Raw genomic sequence first — 10567 nt, 5'->3', positions numbered from 1 at the left:
ATATAAAGTAAATCACGGGTAGGAATTTCAGAAACATTTATTTAAACAATCGCATTAATATGGACAGTTAGCAGAAGCTAACGTACTAGAATATTTATGCCCCGTTGCAATGCACGAGCATTGTGCTAGTAAAGTTAAAGAAGAGTAATTCGTAGCTCGTGGAGCTGCACGGGTTGATGACTAGTTGTTATTATTATTATTATTATTATTATTATATATAAAGTACTCAACATGAGTTAAAGAAGAGTACTTTCTAGCCCATGCAGCCATGACTAGTTATTAACTTATTAATATATATATATATATATATATATATATATATAAAGTAATCAATGGGACTACACCAGAAAAAAAAATTATGCTAGAAAATCTCGCAAAAATCAAAAACATTTCACAGTTGACTTGGTAGATTAATAAATCAGAACCAATAGATGTAAGAAACAACCTATTAATATTGAACTTGAAATAATTTACCCACCAATTAGGGGTGGGGTAATGGGGCAGTTCATCCGTTAACTTTTTCGTGTTTCAAAATGTAATAGTGCAAGCATCAAACAACTCAACTAAAGGGTGATCGACTACTCTCGAGAGCCTAGACTAAGTTTTCCCTCGAGTTAGGGTTCCGCTCCTCCCGGTGGCGATCTGTCCGCCGTCGAGACGAATTGCTTCCCTACCGCCGCGTCCTCTCGCCGTTCTCCCTCGCTAGCCAGGGTGCGCAAGCGCCCGATCCTAGCAGGAACGGGGGCCGACGGTTTTAGGGTTCCACCATAAGAAAACCCGATCTGCTTTGTCTGCTTCGGGTGAGAGATATAATGGCTTCTGGAGGATCTTCGAGTTCTGCGGGAATTGGTGATGTTGAATCGCTGATGGAAGAGTTGGGACTGAAAGAGGAAGATCTGGACGATGTGATCTTTGATGAGGTGCAGGCGCCACCAGAGAAACCTAGATGGGTTGCGTTGGCTAAGGTAAATACTCCTAAAACCTATAGCCAAACATGGTTCTATAGAAACATGAGATCAGCTTGGGATGCGGCGCAGGAAGTGAAGTTCAAGCCCCTGGAAAACAATCTATACACTGTCCAATTTTCATGCTTGGGTGATTGGGAGAGGGTAATGAACGATGGACCTTGGAACTTTAGAGGAGATGCGGTACTGATCATGCCGTATGATGGGATCTCACAACCCTCAACAATCAAGCTGGAAACAATCGATATATGGATCCAAATCCATGATGTGCCGGATCTATATGCCCATCTGGTTACCCCGCTGGCTGCAAAGGTGGGTGAGGTTTTATTCTCTGAAACACCATCGAATGATTTTGTGGGCAATTTCTATCGTGTTTGGGTTCGGCTCAATGTCCTAAAGCCGCTGAAGAACGCGGTGACTATGGTCAGGGATGGAAAGAGGCAGATATACAGAGTCAAATATGAACGCCTCCCAGATTGGTGTGCGGTTTGTGGAATGCTAGGCCATCAGTTCAAAGAGCACGGTAGTGGGATCCATCCTCCTTCTGCCTTGGTATTTAAGGATCTTAAAGCCAGCTGGTTCATGCGCAGCGGACGAGGTTCAGGAGAAGGCCGAGGCCATCAGGGTGGAAGGCGTGGAGGCCGTTCAGGTAGCCGGCCAGATCCTCGTGAGAGGGATGCATACAGCAGGTCAGAAGGGACCGAGATGAGAGGCTCAGGCAGGGGTGTACCCCCGGAGGTAGTGGATACTGATGTGGACATGGACGAAGCAAGCAGGAAAAGGCTCGTGGGGAAGGAACTAGGGGCCAACCATAAACAAATTTTGAACACACATGAGGGCCGCAAGGTTGATGACCAGCTAGCCATTGTTCCTATCACCAGTCCCCCAATTGTCAGGGAGCAGAAACGGACCAAGACAGGGCTTGAGCAAGGCGATGCAAGCAACTCAGCAGTCAGAAATTTGGCGGGCTCCTTCGAGGAGCGCCGCCAGGCCCAATGAATGCTCTTTGTTGGAACTGCCGCGGAGCGAGTAAACCTGCGGCAGTTCGAGAGCTTCGCGAGTTTGCGAAGAAGTTTACCCCTACCCTGGTATGCATTGTTGAGACGCAAATAGAAGGAAGTAGGGTAGAAGCTCTAGCCAGCTCGATAGGTTATGATAATGCTTATGCAGTTGACAGTCAAGGCCGTAGTGGCGGCATTGGACTTTTCTGGAGCAATGTAATAAAAGTTGAAATTCTTGGTTATTCGTGTTATCATCTGGATGTGTCTGTTGAGGATGAAGGTGAGGATAAGTGGAGGATGACATGCGTCTATGGTGAAGCCCAAACGCACCTGCGACACCAAACCTGGACAGTTCTTAAAAACATAAGCACTTTGAGTACGCTTCCGTGGGTCTGTATAGGTGATTTCAATGAAGTCTTACGTCCAAATGAGCACGAGGGGGTAGGACAACGTAGCAACGCTTAGATCCAAGCTTTTCGAGATACTATTGATGTTTGCATGTTGCTAGATTTGGGATACAAGGGGCAGTTTTGGACTTTTGAGAAGAGGGTTGCAGGTGGTACATACACCCGGTGCAGATTGGATAGGGCTTTGGTCAATTCTGATTGGTTGGCGAGATTCCCCTTGGCCCCGGTCACTCATGAAACTGCAGCTTCGTCAGACCACCTTGCCTTACTCCTTGACTTCGGTCGAGCCAAAAAGGTGAGAAGGAAACACGAGTTCAAATACGAGACGATGTGGGAGACGCATGAGGGCCTTAATGATGCGGTTGCACAGGGCTGGGGAGCGGATGCACCTTGTTCCACGATGGAAGAATTGAGAGGAAAGCTTGCCAATTTGGCTATAGATTTGGGAAGATGGAGCAATGACACTTTTGGCAGTGTACGAAAGGAGATTAAAGCCTTGAAAAAGCAGCTGGAAGAATTACGGGGCGACCCCCTACGTACGGGGCCATCACATGTAGAACTCAAGGTGAATGAAAGGCTGATTGAACTTTATCATAGGGAGGAAATTATGTGGCGGCAGTGGACACGGATTGACTGGCTGAGTGCGGGAGACAAAAATACAAAATTCTTTCATATGAGAGCGAGTCTGAGACGGAAAAAGAATCTCATCAAGGCTCTACAAAACTCTTTGGGTGCTATAGTAGTAGATTAGGATGAGATGAAAAACCTAGCGAATGAGTTCTATCAAACACTATATACAACTGAAGGGGTACAAGGCATAGACGACGTTCTTAACTGATGAAGACATGTACCTAGGGTAGGGTCATGGACCTATCTAGGATACCCTACCCAAGGACATCCTTAGAACAAGCTACCTTCCAGTCGACCAAGAGGGACTTCACTCGACGAACTCAAGGACACTCGATGATAAAGATAACCACTCGACCATGAAGCTAACCACTCGACGTCCAGGAGACCTAAAGTCACTCAGCACGCAACGGTCTGTCATTAAGTAGCTTTATTAATATTCATGGCACTTTATGAGGGCGTTACCAGTAACCCCCTGTCTTAATGTACTTTAAACCCTACATAACTGAGGGCCGGAGGGGTCTGGCGAACTCTATATAAGCCACCCCCTCCTCAGTGTAAAGGGTTCACACCCCTGTAACTCATATACACAGAAACCAGTTGACCGCCTCCGGGCTCTGAGACGTAGGGCTATTACTTCCACCGAGAAGGGCCTGAACTCGTAAAACACTCGTGCGTACAACTACTCCATAGCTAGGATCTTGCCTCTCCATTCCTACCCCCATTCTACTGTTAGACTTAGAACCACGACAGTTGGCGCCCACCGTGGGGCAGGTGTCTTAGCGACTTTTTGGAGAAGTTGCAATTTGTCCGATTGCCTTCATCATGGTTTCTGGCGCAGCTCTGGTCGAGGGCCGCGAGATCCGTCTTGGTGCGCTCGCTTTCATCGCCGACAACTCCGCTTGGCTCCAGGAGGCACCACTCGACATCGACGCGCTCCCCGTCCGCGGGGCGACGCACTTTCGGGCGTGTGTCCGCGGCGTCCTGCTGCGGCAGCCGTCGACCCCATACCGGTCGACTCCTGTGTCGTCCTCCCTTCCTGTCTCCCGCCAGCGCAAGCGCTCTGGTCGGTCGAGGCTTCAGCGGTGGGTGAGACACGTAGTGGCTCGCCAATCGGCCATCACCCAAGTCGCGACAATTGAGCCCGACGAATCTCTCTACGGCCTGTTCGATCTGTCGACTGGCTCCGTAGAGACTGCATCCGAGTGCGATAGCAGTGATCCAGCGGCGGAGGTCCTGATGGTCAACGGGCCTCGTAGCCCTCCCGGTTTCCCCCGCGTCGATGGGATGGACGATGGAGGCGATCCCGCTCGGGCCCACGAAGAATATCAGCCCGAGCCACTCACTTCTCAGCAAAGAGAAGATCTTCGCCGCCGGAACATGGATGCCCTGCATACTCCCATCGCAGGAGAAACTCCCGAGGCTCGTGCTCTGGAAGAGGCGCGTTTGGCCAACTTGGCTGAACGCACTCGACTGGAGAACCTCCAGCAAGCACTCGACGAGCGTGCGCGTCAACGAGTACCTGACTCCAGCCGACATCAGCTCTTTCCGCAACCGACTCAGGTATATTGAACCCCGATTCAGAATTTAGCAGCTGCAGCACGTATAGCGGAGTCAATTCAGGCCTCTTAGTCGGAGGCTGGAAGAGGCTTGATGTAGATCAGGGATTTGCTCCGGGCGGCAGGAGATCAGAATTCAGTTGTGTCACAGTCGCGCAACAGGATTCACAGTCGATCCATCGCTGCGAATACTGTTCAGTCGGCTCATAGCCCAAGGTCACCTCCGAGGCGCGTGGAACGTGAAGGCCGGCGGGACCACTATGATGACCGATTTGATCGAGATGATAGGCATCGAGTGCCCACTCCTCCCCCGAGAAGTGGGTCTAACGCCCATCGGCAGCAAGATGACAGGCGCCAGCTCAGTGTTGGGCGGAGAGCTCTGGTCGACCCCAGAGAACCAGGCTTTGACGCGAGATCCATCATCGTGCAAGGTTTGGTCGATCGGAACAGAGCTCATAGAGGTGGCCATGACAGAGATGTGCCCACTAGCAGCCGAGTCCATGTTTCAGGTCCAGAATGCTTTAGCAGAGCCATCAGAGCCACAGTGATACCCCCCAACTTCAGGTTGGCGACTGGGGTAAGTAAGTTCACCGGAGAGTCCAAGCCTGAAACTTGGCTTGAAGACTACCGAGTGGCGGTACAGATTGGTGGTGGTAATGATGAGGTGGCCATGAAGCATTTACCACTCATGCTAGAGGGTTCGGCCAGGGCGTGGTTGAATCAGTTAGCTTCTAGCAGCATTTACACCTGGGAAGATCTTTCCCGAGTGTTCGTCAGGACGTTCGAGGGAACTTGCAAGCGACCGGCCGGATTGACGGAGCTGCAAGTCTGCGTACAAAAGTCGAGTGAAACATTGAGAGATTACATCTAGAGATGGATCACTTTGCATCATACCGTGGAGAATGTGTCGGACCATCAAGCGGTCTGCGCCTTCAAGGATGGTGTCAAGAACAGAGAATTGAGCCTGAAGTTTGGTCGAACCAAAGATATGACCCTGAGTCGAATGATGGAGATTGCCACCAAATACGCTAACGGTGAAGAAGAGGACAGGCTCCGGAGTGGCAAGTATAAGCCGAGTCAATCAGAAAAAGGAAACTCCAGTCGGAAGCAGAAGCGGAAGGCCGAGCCAGCCGCTCCTGGAGAGGCTCTGGCCGTGACTCAGGGCAAATTCAAAGGGAAGCCCAAATGATCTTGGAACCCCAAGAAGGTAAAGGATAAAGAAGGAAATGACGTGATGGATCTACCGTGTCACATCCACATGAAGAAAGACGAAGAGGGTAACTTCATCTACCCGAAACACACCACTCGCCAGTGCCGGCTCTTAATCCAGCAGTTTCAAGGAAAACAGCCCAAGGACAAAGAGAAGGAGTCGGACAAGGCCGAGGACAAGGAGGACAGTGATGGAGGGTACCCTCATGTCAATTCCACCCTGATGATTTTTGCTGATGTAGAGAGCAAAAGTCGACTAAAAGTGATCAACCGAGAGGTAAATATGGTCGCCCCGGCGACACCAAGCTATCTGAAATGGTCGCAAACTCCCATTATGTTCGACCAATCCGATCACCCTACTCACATTGCCACCCCTGGGAGGCAAGCGCTGGTGGTCGACCCAGTCGTCGAAGGCACTCGACTGACGAAGGTATTGATGGATGGCGGCAGTGGGTTGAATATACTGTATGCAGAGACGCTCAAGGGGATGGGCATTCCGATGTCCAGGATTAGCTCCAGCAACATGAGTTTTCACGGGGTCATTCCTGGAAAGAAGGCTGAGTCACTCGGTCAAATAGCTCTGGATGTAGTGTTCGGCGACTCGAAGCATTTACGCAAAGAGAAGCTGACATTTGACGTCGTGGATTTCTAGAGCGCTTACCACGCTATTTTGGGAAGACCAGCCTATGCCCGCTTCATGGCTCGACCATGTTATGTGTACCTCAAATTAAAGATGCCTGGCCCCAAAGGCGTGATCATATCACTGGCAGCCGGAAGAAGGCAGAAGAGTGTTTCCAGAAAGGCTCGAAGATTGCGATGCCCAGATAACAGTGGTAGAACTGGAAGAATACAAGAAAAATGCAGATCCGAGTGATTTGCTGCGGGCCAAGAAGCCCGCCACAGAGTCAGCGTTCCAGTCGTCAGGAGAGACGAAGCCAGTTCATATCCACCCGACTGACCTCAACGCAGCTCCGACCCATATTTCCACAACACTCGACTCTAAATAGGAAGAAGCGCTCATCCAGTTCCTCCGTGAGAACTGGGACATCTTTGCATGGAAGCCTGCTGACATGCCGGGTGTTCCCAGGGGGCTGGCTGAGCATCGCCTTAGAGTCGACTCAAAAACGAAACCTGTTAAAGAACATCTTCGACGGTCCGCCGTTCAGAAGAAAAAAGCCATTGGCAAGGAGGTGGCTCGACTCCTTGCAGCAGAGTTTATCCGAGAGATATACCACTCCGAGTGGCTCGCCAATGTCGTCATGGTCCCCAAGAAGGACAACTCACTTCGCATGTGCATTGATTTCAAACATATCAATCGGGCCTGCCCAAAAGATCATTTTCCTCTCCCTCGCATCGACCAAATTGTCGACTCGACTCCGGGATGCGAGAGATGGTCTTTTTTAGACGCCTATTCCGGGTATCATCAGATCCGTCTGTATGGACCTGACGAAATCAAAACAGCTTTCATCACTCCATTCGGGTGCTTCTGCTATATCACCATGCCATTCGGTCTCAAGAATGCCGGAGCCACATTCAAGAGAATGATTCAAAAGTGTTTACTCACTCAAATCAGTCGGAATGTGGAAGCGTACATGGATGATATCGTGGTCAAGTCACGAAAGGGTTCCGACCTGCTGACTGACCTAGCCGAAACATTTGCCAATCTCAGGAGATATGATATCAAGCTCAATCCATCAAAGTGCACATTCGGAGTACCTGGCGCAAAGTTACTCGGTTTTCTCGTTTCAGAACGAGGAATCGATGCTAACCCAGAAAAAGTTGGCACCATACTCCGAATGAAACGCCCTGTGCGTGTGCATGATGTCTAGAAGCTTACTGGATGCTTGGCTGCGTTAAGTCGATTCATCTCTCGCCTCGGTGAAAAGGCGTTGCCTATTTACCGACTGATGAAGAAGGCGGACAAGTTTGAGTGGACTCCAGAAGCTGATGCAGCATTTGCCGAGCTGAAAGTTCTGCTCTCCACCCAGCCGGTGCTTGCTGCTCCAATCAGCAAAGAGCCTCTATTGCTTTACATTGCAGCCACAGGACAGGTCGTCAGTTCAGTACTTACGGTCGAGCGGGCAGAGGAAGGTAAAACCTTCAAAGTTCAGTGCCCAGTGTATTATCTCTCTGAAGTTTTGACTCCATCGAAGCAAAGATATCCTCATTATGAGAAGCTCGTATATGAGATCTACATGACCATGAAGAAGGTTGCTCATTATTTCTCTGATCATGACATTACAGTCGTCAGCGACACACCATTGTCAGAGATTCTGCACAACAGAGACGCAACTGGTCGAGTGGCTAAATGGGCGATTGAACTCCTTCCCCTTGATATCAAATTTGAGGCAAAGAAAGCCATTAAGTCCCAGGCTATAGCAGATTTCCTTGCCGAGTGGATCGAACAACAGCAGCCGACTCAAGTTCACTCGGAGCATTGGACCATGTTCTTTGATGGCTCTAAGATGTTAAATGGTTCTGGTGCTGGGGTAGTTTTGGTTTTCCCCCGAGGAGATAAGCTTAGATATGTGCTCCAGATCCACTTTGATTCGTCCAACAATGAAGCAGAATATGAAGCACTTTTGTATGGGTTGCGCATGGCCATTTCACTCAGCGTCCATCGCCTTATGGTTTATGGCGACTCAGATTTGGTGGTCAATCAGGTGATGAAGGAGTGGGACGTTAGAAGGCCAGCCATGACTGGATACTGCAATGCAGTGAGGAAGCTCGAAAAGAAATTCGAAGGGTTAGAGCTCCACCATATACCCCGACTGAAAAATCAAGCGGCTGATGATTTGGCGAAGATAGGATCCAAGAGAGAAGCCATCCCCAGTGATGTGTTCTTGGAGCATATCCATACTCCATCAGTCATAGAAGATCCTTTTACCGACGAAGCCCCGCAACCTAAGTGTTACGGATCCGACTGAGGTTGAAGTTCCAGCGGTGGTCGACCTGGTCATGGAAGCTTTGGTGATCACTCCCGATTGGACAGTACCGTATATCGCGTATATCTTGAGGAAAGAGCTCCCGGAGGATGAAGAAGAGGCTCGACAGATCGTCCGCCGATCTAAAGCCTTTACTGTGATAAGGGGGCAGCTGTACAGAGAAAGCGCGACTGGAGTTGGTCAGAAATGCATAACGCCAGACGAAGGTCGAATAATCCTTGATGACATCCACTCGGGGACCTGTGGCCATCATGCGTCTTCCCGGACCATTGTGGCCAAAGCATACCGAGCCGGATTTTATTGGCCAAGAGCGAATGAAATGGCAAAGGAGATAGTCGACAAGTGCGAGGGATGTCAATTTTACTCCAATATGTCACACAAGCCCGCCTCAGCTTTAAAAACCATACCACTCGTTTGGCCCTTTGCAGTATGGGGGTTGGATATGGTCGGCCCTTTGAGAACAGGCAGAAGCGGTTTCACCCATGTGCTGGTAGCAGTCGACAAGTTCACCAAGTGGATTGAGACCAAACCCATCAAGAACCTCGATGCCGGTACTGCTGTCAGCTTTATCAGAGAATTAATATTCAGATATGGAGTCCCGCACAACATCATCACTGACAACGGGTCAAACTTCGATTCCGAAGAATTCAGAGCTTTCTGCACGTCTCAAGGCACACGAGTCGACTATGCTTCAGTCGCCCATCCGCAGTCGAATGGACAGGCAGAACGAGCCAACGGCCTGATTCTCAAAGGGTTGAAACCCCGTTTGATGCGTGATCTCAAGCATGCGGCTGGTGCATGGGTCGATGAACTTCCCTTGGTACTTTGGGGGTTAAGGACCACGCCCAACCGGTCGACTGGAAGAACTCCGTTCTTCTTGGTCTACGGAGCTGAAGCGGTCTTGCCGAGTGACCTCCTCCACAATGCTCCTCGGGTCGAGCTCTGCACCGAGGCTGAAGCAGAACAAGCACGGCAGGATGCAGTCGACCTTTTAGAGGAAGAAAGGGAGATGTCCCTAATCCGATCAACCATTTATCAACAAGACTTGTGTCGCTTCCACGCCAAAAACGTGAAGAATCGAGCCTTCCAGGAAGGAGATTTGGTTCTCCGAGTGGATCAGCAGAAACCACACAAGCTTGCTCCTTCTTGGGAAGGTCCCTTCATCGTCACCAAGGTTCTCCACAATGGAGCATATCGTCTCTACAATGTCGAGCATCAGATCGACGAGCCCCGAGCTTGGAACGCGGAGCTTCTCCGCCCCTTTTACACTTAAGTATTCACTCGGATGAGTTGTAATAAAAGTACTTCTGTAGTTTATTTATCAAAGACAAGAGCTTTATAATTTTCCCAGTAATTGTTATTACTTTTGTCCACATAAAGCAATCCCCGAGTGGGTGGCTTGGCTGCGAATCTGATTCGCCTAAGTCTGTAAAAAATCCTAACCGAGTGATGAGCCAGCCTCCCACTCGAAGGCTTAGCTGCGAAATCCGTTTCGCCTAAGTTAAACAAAATCCTACCGAGTGGTAAGCCAGCCTTCCACTCGGAGGCTTAGCTGCAGTCCAAGCACTCGCCTAAGTTAAACAAAATCCTACCGAGTGGTAAGCCAGCCTTCCACTCGGAGGCTTAGCTGCAGTCCAAGCACTCGCCTAAGTTAAACAAAATCCTACCGAGTGGTAAGCCAGCCTTCCACTCAGAGGCTTAGCTGCAGTCCAAGCACTCGCCTAAGTTAAACAAAATCCTACCGAGTGGTAAGCCAGCCTTCCACTCAGAGGCTTAGCCGCAGTCCAAGAACTCGCCTAAGTTAAACAAAATCCTACCGAGTGGTAAGCCAGCCTTCCACTCGGAGGCTTAGCT

This window comes from Triticum dicoccoides, chromosome 7B (assembly GCF_002162155.2).
Source record: "Triticum dicoccoides isolate Atlit2015 ecotype Zavitan chromosome 7B, WEW_v2.0, whole genome shotgun sequence".
Classification (NCBI taxonomy): domain Eukaryota; kingdom Viridiplantae; phylum Streptophyta; class Magnoliopsida; order Poales; family Poaceae; genus Triticum; species Triticum dicoccoides.
Note: the sequence above shows the minus strand (reverse complement) of the source record.